At 36.3% G+C, this 23,257-nt stretch overlaps 1 protein-coding gene across 1 annotated transcript in view; it reads left to right on the plus strand.

The window, feature by feature from the left end:
- Positions 1 to 23,257, plus strand: part of LOC123680938 (protein sidekick-like) — a 68,881-nt gene that overhangs the window by 24,961 nt on the left and 20,663 nt on the right. The gene's annotated exons all lie outside the window — the stretch shown is intronic.

The raw sequence follows: 23,257 nt of genomic DNA on the forward strand, positions 1-23,257 counted from the left end.
CTTTGCTCATATCGGTGCCCTACTTCATGCAATAACGTCTTGAGATGGCTGGATAGAGTCAATTATTCCATTGAATTAGGTTTATGGAAGACTAACAAGGTTGAATAACCTTTGCAATTTTAGTGTAATGATAGTCAATTGGAATCTGAAGTTAAAACTTTATTGAATGACGCCATACTTTCAATACAAAGTCATTTATCCCTTTTTAACAAGATTATTGAGGAATGGAATTGGCGTTAGAGTATTTAGATTTTCCCTTTTCTATACAGTGTGAGTCTTAGAGTTGAACATTAAATTCAACCATAGATTCCTCTCATCTCATCAAATGAAACATTTTTTTCATTTACAATTTTTCCAGATTCGGCTCTGGTGAAAATTTGTTTTAACTTAGATAATTTCAAATGAAATTATCTTTTCTAGAATTACGGGACATATTCAAATATTTATTTCTACTTCTAATAGTTTCAAGGATGATTCATAAAATTGTACGAAATTAGCTTAAAGAAAACAATTAGAGATAAACCGAGTTCACTATTAGAATACTCAGTCATTTTAAAAAACGAAATTATTATTCATCGTTTCTCCAAAGAAGCATCATTTATTTAAGGTTGAATGATATAAATGAAAGAAAAATTAGACAAATTACGCCTCAATTATGGATCCAACCCTAGAAATGTCTTGAACAGAGCTGAAGCAATGTTGCCGCGATTATTTTTATATCCTTATAAGGGATATGTCAAATTAAACACCCTGTAACTCAAAAACAAGCCGTTCGCGGGCCCTATTTAGAAACACCCTGTATTGACTCAAAATTTTAATGAACTCTGACGCAAAGATTCTGAAAGATCCAAAATTCTTACAATTTTAGTAATGTTATAAAATAAAGGGTGTCTTTTTAGAGCTATAGAACTTATTGGCAATAACACGGTGAATGTTGTCTTCCAAATGGTCAAGGGTTTGTGGCTTATCCGCATAGACCAATGACTTTACATAGCCCCACAGAAAGTAGTCTAGCGGTGTTAAATCACAAGATCTTGGAGGCCAATTCACAGGTCCAAAACGTGAAATAAAGCGGTCACCAAACGTGTCTTTCAATAAATCGATTGTGGTACGAGCTGTGTGACATGTTGCGCCGTCTTATTGGAACCACAGCTCCTGGACATCATGGTTGTTCAATTCAGGAATGAAAAAGTTAATAATCATGGCTCTATACCGATCACCATTGACTGTAACGTTCTGGCCATCATCGTTTTCGAAGAAGTACGGACCAATGATTCCACCAGCCCATAAAGCGCACCAAACAGTCAGTTTTTCTGGATGTACACCTTCGACATACACCTGAGGATTAGCTTAACTTCAAATGCGGCATTTTTGTTTGTTGACGTAGCCATTCAACCAGAAGTGTGCTTCATCGCTAAACAAAATAAAATGGACGTAGTGCGCACAGAACCATTATTTTCGAAATAAAATTTGCAAGCGTTGTTCAGGCGTGAGTCTATTCAAGATGAATTGCCAAACCAAACTGAGAATAAATCACTTGATAGCTGTTAAATCGGTAGCCATCTTGAACAGTAATGCCAACTTAAAGTTATATACCTCGAAAAAAACACCCGTTACTTCTCAAACATTCGTTCTGCGATTTTACAACTAATATTTTTGAGTTTCAGTTCGATCGAATAGGTATTTTTTCAATTATTTTGAAAAAATAAAAATAGAGGTATAGCAACATTGATTGGGACTCCGAACATACACAGAAAAATTCAGACATTCGCACAAAATGTGTAATAAACGTAAATGGAATAAACGCGCAGTAACAGAAATAACAGTTGTTACACAAATAACGAAATAACACATCGCATCACCACAGAAATAAATGAAAATAACATAAATAACGGTTAAGCGAATGACTCTCCCATATCATCAAGAGAAACGTAATCCTATGACTTTTTAATCGATGTTCCAGCGAACCTGTTAAAAGCCTGAAATTAATTTTATTTACTTTCCAGGAAAAATGATTCGTTCAACAATGTGCTCATCAAAGCTGATCCGACTATACACCGTTCACAAATTCACAGTCGCTTTCAAGGCCTCAAAGGTCGCCTTCAATGCTTTGTATGTGCAATGCTCTATCAAATTACCATATTTTAGCATACATGCGAAGACTGAAGAGATGCAACAAGTTCTTCAGACTTGACGACTTATTAAATCACCAGTAGAATTTAATTGAACGTAAACGTTGTCATCGGTCACTTCATCCACTATCAACTGTTTTAATTACGAGGGTAATCAGAAAGATGCAAGTGGCTTTATTTAAATTGATGTTGATTCGCTTGTTATGAAAACTTAAGAGCATACAGACTTCTTAATCGATCTGTAGATTGACTTGGGGAAGTATTATAATTGGAGCTATTACTATATTGTGCTTATTTAGTTGTTTTGTTGGCTGCAAGTATGAATATTTACTATTTGTGGAACGTAATGGGGAGAGTGTTGTAAATAACTTGAATTGATGCTGTTTTGAATAATAATGGAGGTTTTCAGGCTGTGAGTAATGATTTGTGGGGGTGTGTATTATTCGTATATTGGCGACACTGCTGACCTTGACATATTGACGTTTTCTTGCAGGTTATTTCCACAACAATAGAAATGGAAATCAATTCTTCATGTGTTAATAATGAAAAGTTGTTTTGTCCATAATAATGAAAACATTACAAATTTCACACAATGATTTATCAATTGAGTACTTATTGCAAAAAAAGGTCAGTTCGTTTAAAAAAAAAATGTTAAATTGAGTATTACGCTGTGAGAAGTATATTCAGAATGATCGTAGCAGGTCATAGTTTTGTTTTATTGATTGTATAATGTCATAGAATAATAAACATAGAGGGAGTATACGTAATTTTTACATGTCCCCAACATGGTTAGATTACGTTGTCGGATTGTGATATATTTTCAAATCCACAATTTTACTATATCGTTTATGAATGTATATTTTATTGAATGAAATATATTTATTTGAGTGATTCCCGATTAAATATGCAAATTTGAATATTTGGAATCTGAATTTATAATAAGCAGAATATTTATTATTTTCTATATCTACCAGTTGAAATTCAAGGTTTGGCAACTTTTGCTCTCCTAGTGTCATCGGTTGTTTCACGTCGTTTGGCGTGCTTGAAGTTTGTTTTCTGAGTTTCTGATATATTTAGATATTTATTTCAATATATTTTGAGTTGATATAAAACGTTGATTCACTATTGGACATAAGAAGTGCGTTCTTTGTGGAGAAACTCGCGAATTGAGTGAAATATCGTATCCCTGATATGTTTTGAATTCCCCGCGCTTCATGCGAGATTTGATAGTTCATATTGGGGACAAAATTTGCTTACTGAAAATGACATAGGTAGGTACATAAAACTTTAATTACGTTTTTATTATCAGACGAAAGCTTTAGATTAATTTTTTCTGTGAAATTTTGGATTTCACACATTTCGAAACGTAATTAGTGAAAATCTGTATAGAAAACTGTTTATTGGCAATTATCATCCAATAATCGATGCAGAAACGCACATATCAATAAATGATGTATGGGAATTGCATTCGGTAGACCATAACAGGAAATAGGAAGTACGCTAACCCTTCTACTAGATGATATTGATGAGGGATGCTGATTGATTTGATTTGTTTATGATGGTTTGATTGATTTAATGCAACGCTAGCTGATGCAATATTTTATTGGGCTTTTTATGGGTATTACAATGTACGAAATAGAACAGTTTAAAATGTATATACATATATCTATTCTATGTTCCACGAAGTTATTATACTCGAAATTCCAGAACATTACTGCACTGTCTGTTGAACTAATGTCCATTTATTTTCTGACCTTTGATTTCGATTGTCAAAGTCCCATAACTTTGAAAAATCAGCTAATCTTAATTCAATTTACTTGAATGTAGAATTTCTTCTCCTCAACTTTTATTTTTATACTTGAACAATTCTAAAGGCTTTACAAATTTCTCATATTAAGTCCCTGTGCTCATTTGACTCAGTTAACCAAATTCCTTAGTGGGATTTTAAATTTCCATCAGACATATTCAACTTACCTTGGCAATCAATCATTTTTCATGAGCGAATTCAATATTTCATGGATTATTAACGCTCTACAAGTTCACTTCAAACCCTCAATTTTTATTCATTGGAACCAACTTAAAAACGCGTAATCTGTCCAATCATAGCGCCAAATTGCCACAAAATGTTTTCCCAACGTGATCACAGAAATGGGAATTTTATTCGGATTAGCATAGAGTATAATAGCGTTTTGACATGTAACGAACTGTCACGAAGCGTATACATATCGCGGAAAATATGACAATTGTTGGGTTGAACAAGTGTTTTTAGGATACCGTGGTTAACATTTCATTCCGACCTTTCAACATGCTATCCAACTTCAGAAAATTCGAAAAGTGTTCACTGTTCAAGTTTTTTTTTTTGGCATATATCGTGAGTTGGGATCTGAATGACACGCAATACTTAGGAGAGAAATAATAAATGAATTGAATATTCAATTGCCTGGAATTGGTCGAGGTCAAATAAAGAAGAAGAAGAAAAATAATAATCGACTGGTTTTCTGGTCAATCTGTGGGATTTATATTGATAAGCAGATGAATAAACCGTTGATTTTGGGTTGAAATATTTTATATCGTATTAGTTCTTTCATTCTATCGATTGACAGAAATCAGTCTTTATCTTTGACATTCTTGAACTTTGCACATAATTGGATTTGTTTGAATGGTTTCTTTGAAATGAGACAAAATGTAATTAGATTTGGTAGTTTAATATTTCTCAATGTATTTCTTACTATTGAACACAGCAGCTCACATTGTCTTCTATGATCTTCAACCTACATAATATGTCTACAATTTGACAAGCTGACAAAGTTACATAACCTTGAGAAATTACATATCCTGACGTCTACTGTCAGAGAATATTATGGGACTTGAGTAGGCTATTGTTGAGTCAAATTCCCTTATTTCCGGTATGTTTTCGATAGTTATTTTGGAGACAAATCCAACAAATAGCATATCAGAAAAAAACTCTGCAGCCATTCTTAATGTGACCCTACTCTGTTTTATTTATATAGATATGACGAGTTAGACATAAATTCCTTTGAGGAAGCCGAGAACATCTGTCAAATACGAAAGAAAAGTTAATTCGAACACATCGACCAAGCGGATTAAAGTGAAAACACCTATTTGTATCCTTCCAACATCGATATACAGGCAATAAATTCGTTTTGGACATCCCTATAAGTCATCGACTAGAAGAAACTATATTCTATGATCCGCAGTCACGAACACAAACGCCCACCATAGAAAATGAGGAAAATCAAAGAGAATAACGATAATTCCCGGCGTGGATGACATTTCTGTTAGGATCCCTAATTTAGAATCAATTTCCTCGAAATGAATTACAGCCAATAATCTCACATAGGGACAGACGGGGCTAGATTTATTACCCCCACCCTTGTCCGCCCAAAGCTGCGTCGCTTTCGGCTGTTCATTTGTTACAATTTAACCAGCCGCCAAAAATACGGTGCCATTAAAATAAATTACAACATCTCCTTAAATTTCTGTAGGATAAACTTGTGGCATCGCGGGACTTGCCACCACTCGGGCATATATCCTGCTCAGTATTATTTAGGGGGGTTTTCTGGGGGGTTCCTGCCGCTTCGCGAGGCGCTATTTCCGTAAACAGATCGTTAGCATAATCGAATTCATTGTGTCGTACCATCAACGCACGAATTTTTCATCAAACTGTCTGGGAAATTCATTAGACGTCGCCTCGGGGATTCCGGAACGCAGCCCTTGATTTTTTTCTGTGACGGAAATGATCATCGATGTTCTCGATGGTCTAATCTGTCAAATGGATAGAGGGAGAGTTCAAGGTTAATCTAAGGTTGTATACATAGAGTTATGAACATAGATAGAGGGAGTATACGCGATTTTTACATGTACCCAACATGGTTAGGTTAGTTTGTCGGATTGTGATATATTTTCAAATCCACAATTTTAATATATCGTTAGGAATGTATATTATATTGAATGAAATATATTTATTTGAGTGATTCCCGATTAAATATGCAAATTTGAATATTTGGAATCCGATATTATTCCTAATTGTTGAATTTATAATAAGCAGAATATTTATTATTTTCTGTATCTACCTGCTGAAATCCAAGGTTTGGCAACTTTTGCTCTCCCAGTGTCATCGGTTGTTTCACGTCGTTTGGCGCGCTTGAAGTTTGTTTTCTGAATTTCTGTTACATTTAGGTATTTATTTCAATATATTTTGAGTTGATATGACACGTTGATTCACTATGGGACATAAGAAGTGCGTTCTTTGTGGAGAAACTCGCGAATTGAGTGAAATATCGTATCACTGATATGTTTTCATTACCGCGCGCTTCATGTCAAATTTGATAGTTCATATTGAGGACAAAATTTGCTTACTGAAAATGACATATACTCCCTCTATCAGATTCATTAATCGAAAAAGTGACGTAAATGATCATTGATGTTCTCGATGTTCTAATGCATCGAGTTCAAGGTTGTAATCGCAGGTGAAAACGGAATTTTTAATCGAAAGAGTGTTTTCTGAACGTAAATCAATACGTATTGAGTACCAGAGTGCCAAAGTAACCCTGTATCGAGTTGTAATATATGGTATGAGCTGCAATTACGGTATATACGGCAATCTGTAATATCAGACCGCTTCAGCATAGAAATGATGAGAGTTATGTGACTAACGATAAGAGTAGAGCATCAATATTCCATATATAATGAAATAGGTCTGGAAAAACCAGACTGCATTTTTCTGTTTCAGTAAATTAAACGATATATCATTATGATTCCCTTGAACGAACATGCACAGCTCCAATATTGGAACGCGGTATGTTTGCTGACACAAAATTATCGATGTCAATATTGACATCAATCTTTTTTTTCTATGATTACTCACTGAATGTCAAAGTTGATCATTTTCTATAATTCATCGATGGTCGACACTTAAAGCAAATAATTTTTTCTATGATGTTCAATTCACCGACTGTCAGCACTGACAGCGAGTAAGTTTTCTATGGTTTTCAATTAGTAGTTTCGAAATGCGTATTTGAGGAGTGCTAGTAAATTGTAGTCGGTCGGATATAGCCTTTATTGACTTATCGCGCCAAAAATAAACACAGATTCTGTGTTTAATGAGCTCGGTTTGTGTTCCGACGTCCGTTTCTGGCGTGTTTTGACGCGCTCTCAAAATGTTACGCCTGAATTCAACGCCCGATGTTCAATTGTCTAAGCGCGCGAACGTAATAATTTTGCCTGTCAGCGCTTTCGTTCAGTGGGCGAAGCTGGATTTTGTGAATTCTGTTATTTTAAGTGTACTTAGGCCGAGAAACCGAGAAAATTGATTGCTCGAGCTCAAATTCGTTATTTTATTTTAACGATTGGCAATAGAAGCGAAATTTATGTTCCTCTCTGGTTTCGATGAACGTCGAAAGTGTTTACTGCCCAAGTTCTGTGCTTCGTCGTTCACAGATTTAGATGCACGGAGTTCCGAAAAATTACGATCATAGAGTAGAAGCATATCAATCTGTCATCTCACGTTTTTACGACGCGATGCTCTTAATTTTTTATGGTCGAATGAAATTTTATGGAGTTTGTTCAACACCCCCTATATTACGATTGCATTATCTCAACGTGGTTTCAATTACCGGAAAGAATTATGGATGCTGCGTCGCGATCTTGCCTTGTGGACAAAATGACACAGTGGCGTACGAAGGCATAATCAAAAGAAGGCTTTTTGATAGAAAAAAAATATCGTCCTATTTATCGAAATACTCGTAGATTAGACTTTCAAGAATGATATACATGAATTCGACAAAAATGTGTTGGTGAAAATTAAAAAAAAAAGACCGCTGCAAATTTTGACATAGTGGCGACATTTCAATTTTTTTTTACGTTCGAGTTAAGTTCAAGTTTGGTTTAAGTTATGCGAGTTACGATTGAGTAACGTTCAAGTTTGGTTTAAGTTATGTTTTAGTTAAGTTTAAGTTACGTTCAAGTTAAGTTTGAGTTACGTCAATATACGTTTAAGTTAAGTTTTAGTTAAGTTTGAGTAACGTTCAATTAACTTTCAAGTTAAGTTCGAGTTACGTTCAATTTACATTCAAGTTATGTTTAAGTTGAGTTTGAGATACGTTTAAGTAGCGTTCAACTTACGTTTAAGTTACGTTTGAGTTAAGTTCAAGTTTGGTTTAAGTTATGTTTTAGTTAAGTTTAAGTTACGTTCAAGTTAAGTTTAAGTTACGTTCAAGTTGAGTTTAAGTTACGTTCAAGTTAAGTTTGAGTTACGTTCAATTAACATTTAAGTTAAGTTTTAGTTGAGTTTTGAGTTACGTTAAATTAACGTTCAAGTTAAGTTAAAGGTACGTTCGAGTTACGTTTGAGTTACGTTTAATTTACATTCAAGTTAAGCTTAAGTTAAGTTTGAGTTACGTTTGAGTAGCGTTAAATTCACGTTTACGTTACGTTGTTTGGGTTTCGTTTGAGTAGCGTTTAAGTTACGTTTAATTTACATTCAAGTTAAGTGTGAGTTACGTTCGAGTAGCGTTTAATTTACGTTTAGTTACGTTCGAGTTAGGTTTGAGTTACGTTTAATTTACATTCAAGTTGAGTTCAAGTTAAGTCTGAGTTACATTTGAGTAACGTTTAATTTACAAATTATAATTTCCATTTTTTAAGTTTTCAGTTAACGATTCATTGAATAATTTGAGAGTGTTTGAAATTCACCTGTCGTGTGTGTATGGAGATATTCTGCTTTGCTATCCTCAGAGACTGATATTCAATCAATTAGGTTTATTTGAACTACCACCCATTCTCCTCTATTGTAAACGAACCCACCCTTTTGTCCACTGAATAAGTCGTATTGGTTTCTGTATAATTAGAGGACTAACCACAGATTATATCGGATTTCGTCGATGATCACAAACATGAAAGGAGTTTCAGGGGTGTACTTATGGCCCTTTTGTTATTCGATCTCGTATCGTCACGTATATACTCGAAGTGCGCCTAATAATGAAAGAAGGGCTTCATTGAATGCACATCCCCCTAAAAAGAATCCTTTTTTTTTTGTACCAGCCCGCGGAAAACCTATTGGGTAATTTTTCAACACGGAAAATCTGATACCGGCATAGAATGGTTGTTTTTCTTCATGAAAATGCGTTAGTGACAGTTGACAAATGTCAACTGTCACAGGATGTTCCTATAAATTGGAGATATGTAATTTATTCATTAAAAATATCACTCATTCAATCTAACACTAACATTTATTACTGTATATCGGTATCTATACCAGTTTGTATATTTTTTGACGGTTGGAAGCACTGAGCACGCATAGAACATCATGAATCTGGAACGACCATCGAGGAGAAATAGAGTGGAACGAATTGTGACACGATTGTGTTCTATTGAGCCCATACTTTGTCATCTCAAGCAGTATGGCTTTTTCTACCTGATATCTTATTTTCAAGACGTCCCGAAAATAAACATCGAAGAGTTTTGACTCTATTATGAATTAATGCAACTGGCAAACATGTTAGTTGTCGACAACAACAAACCTTTTTGTTGTCTACATTCCAAGAAGTGCAAAGTCGTGTCAGTCAACCTCTCTTGTAAGTCTTGTCTTCATTCTCGGAATTCCAAGATGGTTACATTGAAATGAGAGAAAACAAATAGAAGTTCATTCATCCCCACTCTTGAATATCTTCCGATAATTTGAAAATCCCAGGCGGCAAATGTCCAATGTACCTGTGAAGTTTATAGCGTTCTTTTTAGTATTCATGATGGATTTTTCGGTCAACGTTCAAATATCGTTACTCATACAGGGTGTTCTTGAATTGGAAGAACAAACGAAACTGTCAGATTCTTCGGATCATTTGAAACATCTCGAAAACAAAGCATTTGCGGGCTCATGTTTATGATACTGTTTTTCTTAAAATCATCCAAAGATTTAGGAACACCCTGTATAAGTTGGTCTACGAGCTATGCTTGGCATCAGTCTTAAACTAAAAATATTACCCTCAAGAAGCCAAATTGTTTTCAATATATTAATATTATTTGGAAATTAATTTTGTTCTATTTCATTCAATAATTAATTTTCATCAAGTGAGGACCAAATTAATTGAATAATCATTACGTATCGTAATCTGTACTCCACTGCTCTATTTTATACTGCAGGCTAGATTCCAGAGCAGCATTACCTATTATTTCATAATAATCAATCAAAACGATATCTCTAATTATGTTCTATTCATGTCAATCAATTTCAACAAGCTTTCACAATTAAATTCATATGTAATTCCAAAGATAAAAATGAGGCTGATATTGTAAATAATAGACCAAAAAAATTAATAACAAAAAAAGGATATCACATTCTCATTCATTTCACAATTTATTTACTCTCAAATGATATATTATGCTGTCAGCACCAAAATGCATAGAATAGAAATTGTACACGCCTCTATGACGTAAAAGAAAGGATGTCGAGTTCTTGTAGTACCTAAATTGACGATGGGTTAGTTTCTTGTGAAGGAAGTTGAACTCAGGATTCCGACTAGGTTATTTTTAGTACGCCTCGCATGCATTCTCATTAACATACAATATAATTTCGAAATAACCTTGATATGAGGAGATTCGGTAATTAACATTTATGTCTTCGACTGTTGCCGTTGATAATAAAGTTTTATCGAAGTCAACGGTCCTCGCTTTGGGAGCTCATTAAACCAATCGGTTCCGAACTTGAAAAGCGATTTTCCAATAATTTGATTCTATATCTAGTTAGGAAAAGAAGAACGTTTATTAAAATAATGTTCTATGGAGAATGACAGTTCGAAATCACTATTTTCTATGGTTCAGTTTGACAAGAAATCATAGAAGATCATCTAAAATTCTATGATTGCCAACCCCTATACAGGGTGTTCTGATTTGTTTCCGACACACTGAAACGGGTGATAGATCACATCATTTTAAGCAAAAAAGTTCCTATGAACATGGGTCCGGAAATGCTTCGTTTCCGAAATTTAGGGTGTTAAAGTTGAAAAAAAATTCGCGTTTTCTTAAATATCTTTCGACTGATTCCAAATAATTGCATGAAAGTTGGTACATAGGGTTTTTTGAGGTGAGAAATTCAAATTTGTGGTCGATTTGGTTGTATTTTCTAGAGGGCGCCACTGGCAATCATTTCGTCCCTTTTAAACCGTTGCAACTTTTCTGTGCTACCCTGTACGTCATTCTGGACTAAAAAAATCAATTCCCCTGACTTTTCTAGTTAAAAAAGGTATAACTCATTTAAGTTGCTAGGGGCAACCGTTTCAGAGAAAAACGCATTTAAAGCTAAATCCATATTTTTGTAATCTCTAAAACATGTAGAAACAAATTGGTAATACTTAATTTGAAATTAAATATTTTTTAGAAGTAATAATTTAGATCAAAACAAAATAACATAATAATTTTTAAAGAAGGTGTTCGAAATGTCCACCGTTCTGTTGAATGCACAAATGACATCTTCGAATGATTGGTTGTTTTACATTCAACAATTGTTGCGGCAATAGATTTAAAATGACTATACACAATGACAGATTTAAAGTGTGTTAGGTTCAGATGTCATTAATTAAAATTATAGTTAACTAAGTTAATAGCTTATCAACAAATACAGGAAAATGGTATTGGTTACCAAAGGCCCGAACGAAGCATACAAAGAAGAAATCATCTACAGAGAAATAGGATTTTACAGACCTTCTAAGAAAATAAAACTCAGTATTCGTAAAGCATCCCAACAACGCAATATTTCAGGAAACAGAATATTCAGAACACTCAAAAACAACAATTACATAGCATACCACTTCTACTTATTAGTCGGCAATAGAAAATCCGCATGCATTTCGCCTTAGAAATTTTCAAAATGAATTTAAATTTAATATTTGAATAGGAATAATTTCATGAGAGGATTTCGAAGCAGTCAAAACATATTAAAGAAAACGCGAATTATTTTTTCAACTTTAACACCCTGTATCTCGGAAACAAAGCATTTCCGGACCCATGTTCATAGGAACTTTTTTGCTTAAAATGATGTGATCTATCACCCATTTCAGTTTGTCGGAAACAAATCAGAACACCCTGTATATGAAACCTAGAGGGTTTCTCCGATAGGTCGAATATCAAGTGGAAACGCTGAAAAATGTTTCCCCACAACTGCGGCATTTTACCAAAAAACCCGACATGACACAACGATCCCAATCTGCCTCTACTTTATAGCTTACAACATGTCCGGATGATGATTTTTTCATGAAGTACAGAAAAATGATTGCTCCGCATTCGTCAATCCAGATGGACGTTCGGTAAAAAAGGCTCGCAGATATTTGTTTTGGTTACTGGTCGACCGGCAGATTTATCGTACGGTCGAGTTTGAAGTTTCACGCGTATTTCTGACTAAATTCCGATTTCGATCGGATTCAAAACATTCAAAACGTTTCAGTATGCCGTACGTCAATTTACATCGCTGTAGAATCTGCTGAAATAGGACCGTCGACCGTAAAGTCCATTTCTAGAATGAAAAACGACGTTTTTTGGATCTATGATCGATGGACATCCCTCAATTTTTGCGGTGACAGTTCGACAAGAATACAGTTTTCTGTGTTTTATGTTAACAGGGTATCACGGAGCAGAAATCGCGTTCTGTGGTTTTGAAATCATGGATATCGAACATATAGAAGGTGTCGCGTTTGATAAAGAATCGAGATGTATCTTGCGTTTGATCATTGAACTTTATACGCTATGGAACGCTCACAACGATTAATGAGAGAAGTGGTTTAGAAAGAGAGGGCGCTGCTGGATGTATTTCTCTCTCTGCCGAACTACCTCAAACTACACCTCTCGTTTTATTATACAAGATGAAAAGATAAAGGCTGTGAAAGTTAAAAAAAAGGAATATGCATTCTTTCATCAGGGGGACTGAAAAAAGATTGAAGTTGGTTAAAACAGTAAGTACTTCGTCTCAACTAATGAGTAAAATTACTAGATTTCAAATTCAATATGAAGGATGAACGGTAAAATTATATCGTGGAAGTTTCTTGAAAATAAAGCGGAGTAATTTTAGGTGAGACCTCAGAGTAATAAACATAGAGGGAATAAATGCGATTTTAACATGTCCCCAACATGGTTAGATTACGTTGTCGGATTGTGATATATTTTCAAATCCACAATTTTACTATATCGTAATATATATTGAAAGAAATGAATTTATTTGAGTGATTCCCGATCAAATATGCAAATTTTAATATTTGGAATCCAAATATTTTCCTAATTGTCGAATTTATAATAAGCAGGATATTTATTATTTTCTGTATATACCTGCCGAAATCCAAGGTTTGGCAACTTTTGCTCTCCTAGTGTCATCGATTGTTTCACGTCGTTTGGCGCGCTTGAAGTTTGTTTTCTGATATATTTAGGTATTTATTTCAATATAATTCGAGTTGATATGAAATGTTGATTCACTATGGGACATTAGAAGTGTCCTTTTTAAGGAGAAACTCGCGAATTGAGTAAATATCGTATGACTGATATGTTTTCATTACCGCAAGCTTCATGTCAAATTTGATAGTTCTATGTTTATTATTCTAAGGACCCAATCATTTAATACCACTACAATTTCGAAAAGTAATAACATTATGGCTCGCTGGTGTTTTGGACAAAGCAAAAAACTCAAAGTACCAGAATGGCGGATGCGCCGCGTTAGGATTTATTCAAATACATTTTCAAGGAGTTTAAAGTGTGACATTGTAAAGGGTGTTTTTTTTTAGAGCTATAGAACTTTAAATTACAATAAAACAACGATGGATTATTCGATCGACATGAATTTTATTTATCCGCAAGATAATCTTGTAGCATTACATTTTAAATATGATTTCTGGCATATGACCGCCACGGCTGGCTCGGATGTAGTCCAATCTGGACGTCCAATTTTCGATGACTTTTTCCAACATTTGTGGCCGTATATCAGCAATAACACGGCGAATGTTGTCTTCCAAATGGTCAAGGGTTTGTGGCTTATCCGCATAGACCAATGACTTTACATAGCCCCAGAGAAAGTAGTCTAGCGGTGTTAAGTCACAAGATCTTGAAGGCCAATTCACAGGTCCAAAACGTGAAATTAGGCGGTCGCCAAACTTGTCTTTCAATAAATCGATTGTGGCACGAGCTGTGCGACATGTTGCGCCGTCTTGCTGGAACCACAGCTCCTGGACATCATGGTTGTTCAATTCAGGAATAAAAAAGTTAGTAATCATGGCTCTATACCGATCACCATTGACTGTAACGTTCTGGCCATGATCGTTTTTGAAGAAGTACGGACCAATGATTCCACCAGCCCATAAAGCGCACCAAACAGTCAGTTTTTCTGGATGTAACGGTGTTTCGACATACACTTGAGGATTAGCTTCACTCCAAATGCGGCAGTTCTGTTTGTTGACGTAGCCATTCAACCAGAAGTGCGCTTCATCGGTTAAAAAAAATAAAATGGACGTAGTGCGCGATACGTATTCCGCACAGAACCATTATTTTCGAAATAAAATTGCACTATTTGCAAGCTTTGTTCAGGCGTGAGTCTATTCATGATGAATTGCCAAATCAAACTGAGAATAAATCACTTGTCAGCTGTTAAATCGGTCGCCATCTTGAACAGTAATGCCAACTTAAAGTTATATACCTCGAAAAAAAAACACCCTTTATTACACCAAAACCTTTTGTGACAGTGTACTTTACAATTTCCCAAAGATTCATGACGATCAGATCAATTGTGTATTGATACATCAAGGACAAATACACATACGCCTGTTTATATTCAATAAATAAAAAAAGCTACATAAAAAATATTGCCTGCGTAAGTTTAAGAGGCAGTTAACATCATAATTGAAAACAATCGACAAAACACACTCTCCCAATTTCAACGGCCCAACAAATTCGCATCTCGCGTCATCCCAATCAACCAAGCACACAACTTCCTAAACCGATAACAATTTCGCAACCACCCTCGTACACAGACTCACGACAAGCCCACAGAACTTAATGACCTCCACCACAGAAGATCGGCGCTATGATCCACTCTCCCATAATTAATTGTATCACATTGGCACGAATTTATTCAATTGAACGATGCAAGTGTAGCTCGCATTGACGGTTCCAACCTTGCAGCACCACTGGAGGGAGTGACTGACCCATTAGATCGGGCACAAGAAAATTAAATGCATGTCATCCATTTAATTCAACAACGGCACGCATCACTAGACAGATCATTCGATCCAGATATGTTCAAATGAGCGAGCTAGAAAATTCTATTTGAATTATGTCTATGCTAACGACGACGGAAGGATGAAGTTACCTTCTATGGATGTAAAAATCGTTTACTGTTTTGTGATTGTAGTTTGTGGTTTCTGTCGAACGAGAACATAGAAGAGTTTGTTTTAGAATTGTCATTGCGGGAACTTGAGGTTATGAGCGGAACATAGAAATGATTTGATTAAACGTCTATACGCTTTATTATTGTGACGTCACACACCGCCATTTTTGGTTCTCCTGTCAGTATTCGGAATCCAAACAAACAAATTGTCATTCAAATTAGTACGGTGTCGTTGAAGAAATTGGCTTATTTTCATAAATAAGAGTATTTAAGGATCGATTTTACTGTTGATTGATAGACAGAAGGCACGAGATTAATGCCAGTAAGTTCGAACTTGAAGTTCAACTAATAAACACGGCTTTATACAAAATCTGGGGAATGATACAGGATTCAAACTTACTGGTATCAACCTCATTCCTCCTGTCTATCAATTAATACTGAAATCGTTCCTCAAATACTCTTATTTATGAAAATAAGCCAATTCCTTCAACGACACCGTACTAATTTGAATGATAATTTGTTTGTTTGGATTCCGAACACTGACAGGAGAACCAAAAATGGCGGTGTGTGACGCCACACCAATAGAGCGTATTGAACTGGAGCCACTGGAGAATCTTCGCCTGCTGCAAGTTTTGACAACTCTGTATTAATAACTCTCTTTCTATGTTTATTACTCTGAACTCATGATGAAAGCAAATTCCTGAACTTCAAGTCCGGTACCTATTCCACTTCAAATAACATATCATGCCCGATCTGAGCCAAAAAGATCCAGAACCATAGATGCATCCAAGAAGCGGTCTTCTTCTTCTTCTTACAAGATTTCTGTTGGCCTTCTCAGAACACACTCCCTGAATTATTCCATACGGCTGAGTTTCTCCAGATATTAAATTAACAAATTTCCAAGAAAACCATTCCTCTCCCTTCTTTCTTTCCAATTTCAATTCCTCCTCACGCGAATGAAAAAATTGGAGATCGCCTTCAGACCAGCACGAAGCAGATTCCCGGAATAAATTCTACAGAAATTGGAAAGACGAGTGTGATATTCAGATTGCCACGTTCAAAAGACGCCGACTGTTCAAACGCTGCCGTTTTTTCTATCCGCTGAATTGAGTAACGCTGTTTCAAGATGAATTTTCAATTTTCGCCCGACAATAGAGCACACTGGCGTGCTCTCGGAACTGGGATCTGGTTTTGACGGATTAAGAACTGTACGAACGCAACACTTGCCAGATCATAGAATGTGCCATCTGCGATATGACGGCGAGGATTGAAAGGACGGATTTGAGTTGTTCGTATTGGGTCATAGAATGGTGTAAAATGACAGTAGAAATGAGTCTTGAGGGTCTTACAAGTGTCATAGATGTATAGGCAGATCTGTGTCTTGAAGTTGTACACAAAATTCAACTGTAGATTCTACTCATAGAGTAATAAAAATAGATAGAGGGGGTATACGCAATTTTTACATGTCCCCAACATGGTTAGATTACGTTGTCGGATTGTGATTTATTTTCGAATCCACAATTTTACTGTATCGTTATGAATGTTTATTATATTGAATGAAATATATGCATTTGAGTGATTCCCGATTAAATATACAAATTTGAATATTTGGAATCCGATATTTGTCCTAATTGTCGAATTTATAATAAGTAGAATATTTATTATTTTCTGTATCTACCTGCTGAAATCCAAGGTTTGTCAACTTTTGCTCTCCTAGTGTCATCGGTTGTTTCACGTCGTTTGGCGCGCTTGAAGTTTGTTTTCTGAATTTCTGATATATTTAGGTATTTATTTCAATATATTTTGAGTTGATATGAAACGTTGATTCACTATGGGACATAAGAAGTGCGTTCTTTGTGGAGAAACTCGCGAATTGAGTGAAATATCGTGTCACTGATATGTTTTCATTTCCGCGCGCTTCATGTCAAATTTGATAGTTCATGTTGGGGACGAAATTTACTTACTGAAAATGACATATTATACTCCCTCTATCTATGTTTGTTTTTACACCACCGAGATAACACAGAACTCAATAATTGGGAACATAGAAGTTCTACGAATTAAATCATTCCCTTATTACCAGCTGTTCAGAATTATGCTTCTAGAAAATTTCCGGACTGCCCCCGTATTTGGGATGGAGAATAGAGAAACAGCGTCGAACTATTGTAATATCTTTATGAGAACGTCTAAATGACTCCATACGGACTTCCATATAAAATCGTAGTTTTCTACGAGAAATAAACCACTTCTAACTCAACTCGAGGCTAAGGGTCGTTAATAAAGCTTGGTTAAATTGCCCAGTGAGTAGATGAAAGAAGTTTCTGCTAACTTTCCTGAAGAATTGTTTGTGGCGAAACTTGCGTTAACGTCGATTAAATTCAATGAGAAACGTCGCTGGCAAACATTCGTTGCAAAGGGGATGAAACTCTCATAATACGTGCAAAAAAAATTAGAAATTCTCTATAGGTCACTGACTAGACGGTCGGATTTTGAGGCTCTGATGCTGCATTTCTGTGGATTTCCACCCGAATCTATGTTAACGTTCGGATGGAATTGACAGCTGTCGCTTGTCATGTGAAATCGGCGACATTGCCAAACTTCACGATGAAAATGATTTCAGTGCGTTGTTAAAGCGTGTATCATTCCATTTTCAGGAATTGCGTAGTTTTTACTTGTTAAATGTCAAAAGTTGACAGCTTCAGAAGTGTCAGCTGCCCAGATAGCAGGCTATGCAAAATGAAACCTGTTATTGGAAAACCTTTTATAATAAACATTCATTACGAAAATCGCTCAATTGATTCGTTCAATTTTTGGAAGAAACCTTTGTATGGCAGTTTAGAATAAACCCACTCATATTTTCACAAACATAATTTTATAGTTTTTGTTTAATACACTTTGAAAATCAAAAGGTGATTCAATCGTATCTCAATTATATCAATGGTCAAAAATTAGGTAGGTACTTTAGTGTATTATGCAGATGCATGCACAATTATATATTGCAATTGAACAATATCTAAAAAAAATATAATTGGAAGGCATGGAATTTCCACTTCAAAGATCGAAATTTTTGACAGTTATGAGGGTCATAAACTAACTGAAGTCCTCAAATTGATCTGGATATACTATTTGAATTTCTGTCCAATCTATTCAGCTTTGAAGTCATGCTAACCCTATCATTAGGAACTGAAACAACAGTCGATTTGACGTGTGCTTTTATCATAGGTGATTAATCATCCTACCCCCTTCAACCCTCGAATTGTATGATTTGTTATAGGCAAAGTCCAAAGAACTATACAGGGTGTTCCTAATTTGGAGGTACAGAGGAAAATGAAAGACTCCTTGTATGATTTTGAGGGAAAAGTCCTATAAATATGAGCACTCAAACGCTTCGTTTTCAAGATACAGGGTGTTTCATGTAGTCCTACTTTGTTATGATTATACCAGTTTATAGAATCTAAACTCACTCACTTTACAGCTTACTAACTGGATCCCCATAATAATTTAAATTTTCCTGAGGATTACTACAGAAATGTTTTAAAAGTCATACAATAAGCTTAGGTATTTATTAACATAACGCCATCGAATTATTAGTCTATTTGTGTCTGCTTCATATGGTTATTCTCGTAAAAAATGTCAACTTACGAGCCAAATTCTCGTCATTTGCGGGAGGTATTAATTTTCTGCAATAATATGAATAAATCTGCGGATGAGACTCATCGAATGCTCTCAAATACCTATGTTCAGGCCGCTATTAGTGAATGAGCAAGCCGAGAGTGGTTTCAACGCTTCAAGAACTGCGATTTTGACGTCGAAGACCAGCATGGCGGTGGTAGAGAAAGGTTTTCGAAAATGCAGAATTGGAGGCATCACTTGATCAAGTCTTGTGTCAAACGCAACAAGAATTGGCCGGATCATTGGGAGTGAAGCAAAAAGCCATTTCAAAACGCCTGAAAGTCATGAGAATGATTCAGAAACAAGGAAATTGGGTGCCGTACGAGTTGAAGCCGAGATATGTTGAACAACGTTTGTTTTCTTGCAAGGCAAAGACGGAAGAGATTTCTGCATCGCATTGTGACTGGAAACGAAAAATGGGTTCATTAAGATAATCTCAAGCGTAGAAAATCCTGGGGATATACCGGCCATGCTTCCACGTCGACTGCCAAACCAAGGTCATGCTCAGTATTTGGTGAGACCAGCTCGGCGAAGTGTATTATGAGTTGTTAAAACCGACTGAAACAATCACAGGCGATCATTATAGAAATCCATTAATGCGTTTGAACTGAGTATTGAAAGACAAACGTTGCAATACAACGAGAGACATGATAAAGTGACTATCACTTGTTTAACTCAATGACATAAGGCCTGGCTGAACAGCACTTCTTAAAGGTCTTAAAGAGAAGTGAAAAATTGGATCGATTCATGGATCGCTTCAAAAAATGACCAGTTTTTTCAACGCGGGTTTCGTACGCTGCCCGAAAGATGGGAGAAAGTAGTGTCCAGCGATGGACAATACTGTGAATCATAAATGTATAACCAGTTTTTCACAATAAACCTTGAATTTCGGAAAAGAAAACGGCGGAAGCAAAGTTGTACGCCTATGTAAATACCTAAAAATCTCAGAAAACTGTCAATCCTTCCCTAATTATCTTTCCACGAATTTCTATGCTCTATTAAACCCTAACCTTTAATCCCCATAGAAAAAAAATCGAACCATCGAACACCCTAACCCATCACAGAACCTCCACAAGTGGCCTCGGCCATTTCAACCTTCCTCCATTCAAAACGTAAATTCCGACAGTTATTCCAATCGAAGTTTAACCCTGTACGTCCAATAAAGATCCGCACCGCGTTTCTGTTTAGCAGGAAAGCTTTTTGCCTTCGCATCTGATAAGTCTCATTCGAAGGACTCGGTTTAACGGCGTTGCATTAGGTTATGTCGAGGGGTATGTGTTTAGGGTCGAATAACATAAGTCTCAGCTATAATTATTTCGCGCACTCGCGTAGAACTGCGTCTTATGCTAATCCGACCGGTAAAAGCTGGACTTATCTGGAAAATCTTCGAATAACGCTGGAGAGGTCTTGTATTAAGTGGTTTTATCGTCAGGTTCATCTATCACCAGGGTGGTATTTAAGGAAATGGAAAATTGTATGCGGGAAAAACTGTGGATTCGATCTGGGGGGACGTTTGTTTGGGAATGCATCGGGCCACGAACTGATCCTTGACGAATACCTGAAATATGCAAATTTGAATATTTGGAATCCTCATTGTCGAATTCATAATGAGCAGAATATTTATTATTTTCTGTATCTACCTGCTGAAATCCAATATTTGGCAACTTTTGCTCTCCTAGTGTCATCGGTTGTTTCACGTCGTTTGGCGCGCTTGAAGTTATTTTCTGATATATTGAGGTATTTATTTCAATATATTTCGAGTTAATATGAACGTTAATTCACAATGGGACATAAGAAGTGCGTTCTTTGTAGAGAAACTCGCGAATTGAGCGAAATATCGTATGAATGATATGTTTTCATTTCCGCGCGCTTCATGTCAAAATAGTTGTTGGGGAAAAATTTTGCTTACTGAAAATGACATATGCTCCCTTTATCTATCTTTATTACTCTGAGCGATGACCCGATAGATAGACTAGACCAACCACAAAAAAAATTAGATTCGCCTCATTTTCCCACCAAAACATTCCTACAAAAAAAAGACAATCTGAGCCTTTCACGCCGCCTGTAAATTCCCGGAATCGGTAGAATCTTCCGGCATCGCCCGTACAGCCCCTAAAAAATCCCACATAAAATATGAAGTTGTATCCCTCGGGATTATCCCGGTGTACACACGGTCGGTCAACAATTTATGGAATCTGAAGGGTCCTGGAAGGAAAAGGAAGTCTTGTCCATTCAATAACACACCGTAAACCTGGCCCCTCGCATTACCCTCGCAGATTTGCTGGATAGATCCCGAGGAAACAATGGACCCACGCTTTCGATATTTCACCAAGCGCCCCAAATTCGGGAACGTAAATTCCTGCAGCGTAGCCTGATAATTTAAAATTCCCGCCTAAAGCACCATAGAATATTCCGTCGAACGTTAATATCAGGTTGGCGTTTTTTTTTTAGGACGAAGTTTCGATATAGGTGGCTCTCAAGGTGGTCAAAATTGAAGTAGGCGTTGCCACATACGTGTTAATTCATTTTTTAGCGTTTTCATCAAAATACCTGCAATTGCTGGAGAAGATGCTCCTCTTCTCTTTGAGTCTTCGTAAAAGTTAGCTTCACTCTATGCGATTTAAATTTGAATGAATCTTGTGTTGAAAAATCTCAACGTCTTAAATGAAAGGACGCTCACCTAGACCCTAGACGACACTAACGTGAAGAGAAAAGACGCGTCAGTGGATGCTCACATTTTCTATGCGAAGCGTTAATTTGCCGATACTTGCACGCTACCACTCCTATTAGACCTATCGAAGAACCTAGTGTCAACTGATGCGTCTCTTCTCTTTAAGTTGTCGTTAAAGTGAGCTTTTCTCTATGCATAAATATGAAGATAAGATTTTATAACAGAATTCACGTGGAATCTAATGGAGGGACGTGAAGAGAGAAGACGTATCAGTAGATGCTCGGATTTTAAGCATCAGTTTCTATTTCTCTATTGAATTAAATGTAAATGCATCGGGCGTTGTAAATACTCAACGCTTTGAGAATTGAGTCAAATTGAGGGACGCTCAACTAGGCAATATGAAGAGAAAATACGTATCAGTTGACGCACGGATTCTCTAAGCGGAGCATCAGTTTACCGATGCCTTCAGGATTGGAGATACGACTCCCATTTGACCTATCGAAGAACCTAGTTTAAACTGATGAGTCTCTTCTATTTTTGTAATCGTTATAGTGAGTTTCTCTCTATGCAATCAAATGTGAATGTACTCGGTGTTAAAAAGGGGACGCTCAGCTAGGTGAAGTGAAGAGAAGCGAAGCGTAGTTGACGCACGGATTCTCTAAGCGAAGCATCAGTTTTCCGATGTCTTCAGGATTGGAGCCCCACTTGACGTGTCGAAGAAGCGAGTGTCAACTGATGCGTCTGTTCTCTTTACGTCGTCGTCGAAGTTATCTTCTATCTATTCAAGTAAATGTGAATGTTTCGGTTTTTAAGAAATCTCAAATCAAATTGAGGTACGCTAACCTAGGCGACTCGAAGAGAAGACGTCAGTCAATGGATGCTTCGATTTTCTATGCGAAGCGCTAGTTTGCCGAAGCGTGCACGCTACGACTTCTATTTTACCTGTCGAAGAACCAAGTGTCAACTGATGCGTCTCCTCTCTTTTTGTTGTCGTTTTTGTTGTCTCTATGCAATTGAATGTGAATGTATGTTAAAAAATATCAACACACACACACCCACAGAATTTACGTAAAATCAAATGGAGAGACGTTAAGAGAAAAAACGGATTATAAGCATCAGTTTGCTGAAGCTTCCATTTCTCTATTGAATTAAATGTGAAGGCATCGAGCGTTGTAGAATCTCAACACTGAGAGTTTACATCAAATTGAATTGGGGGATGCTCAACTAGGCAATATGAAGAGGAAAGACGCGTCAGTTGATGTACGGATTCTCTAAGCGGAGTATCAGTTTACCGATGCCTTCAGGATTGGAGTCTTTCTTCACCTGTAAAAGAAGCTAGTGTCAAGTGATTCTTCCTTCTCTTTGCGTCGTCGTCAAAGTGAGCTTCTCTCTATACAATTATTTGTG

This window comes from Harmonia axyridis, chromosome 5 (assembly GCF_914767665.1).
Source record: "Harmonia axyridis chromosome 5, icHarAxyr1.1, whole genome shotgun sequence".
NCBI classification, from domain to species: Eukaryota; Metazoa; Arthropoda; class Insecta; order Coleoptera; family Coccinellidae; genus Harmonia; species Harmonia axyridis.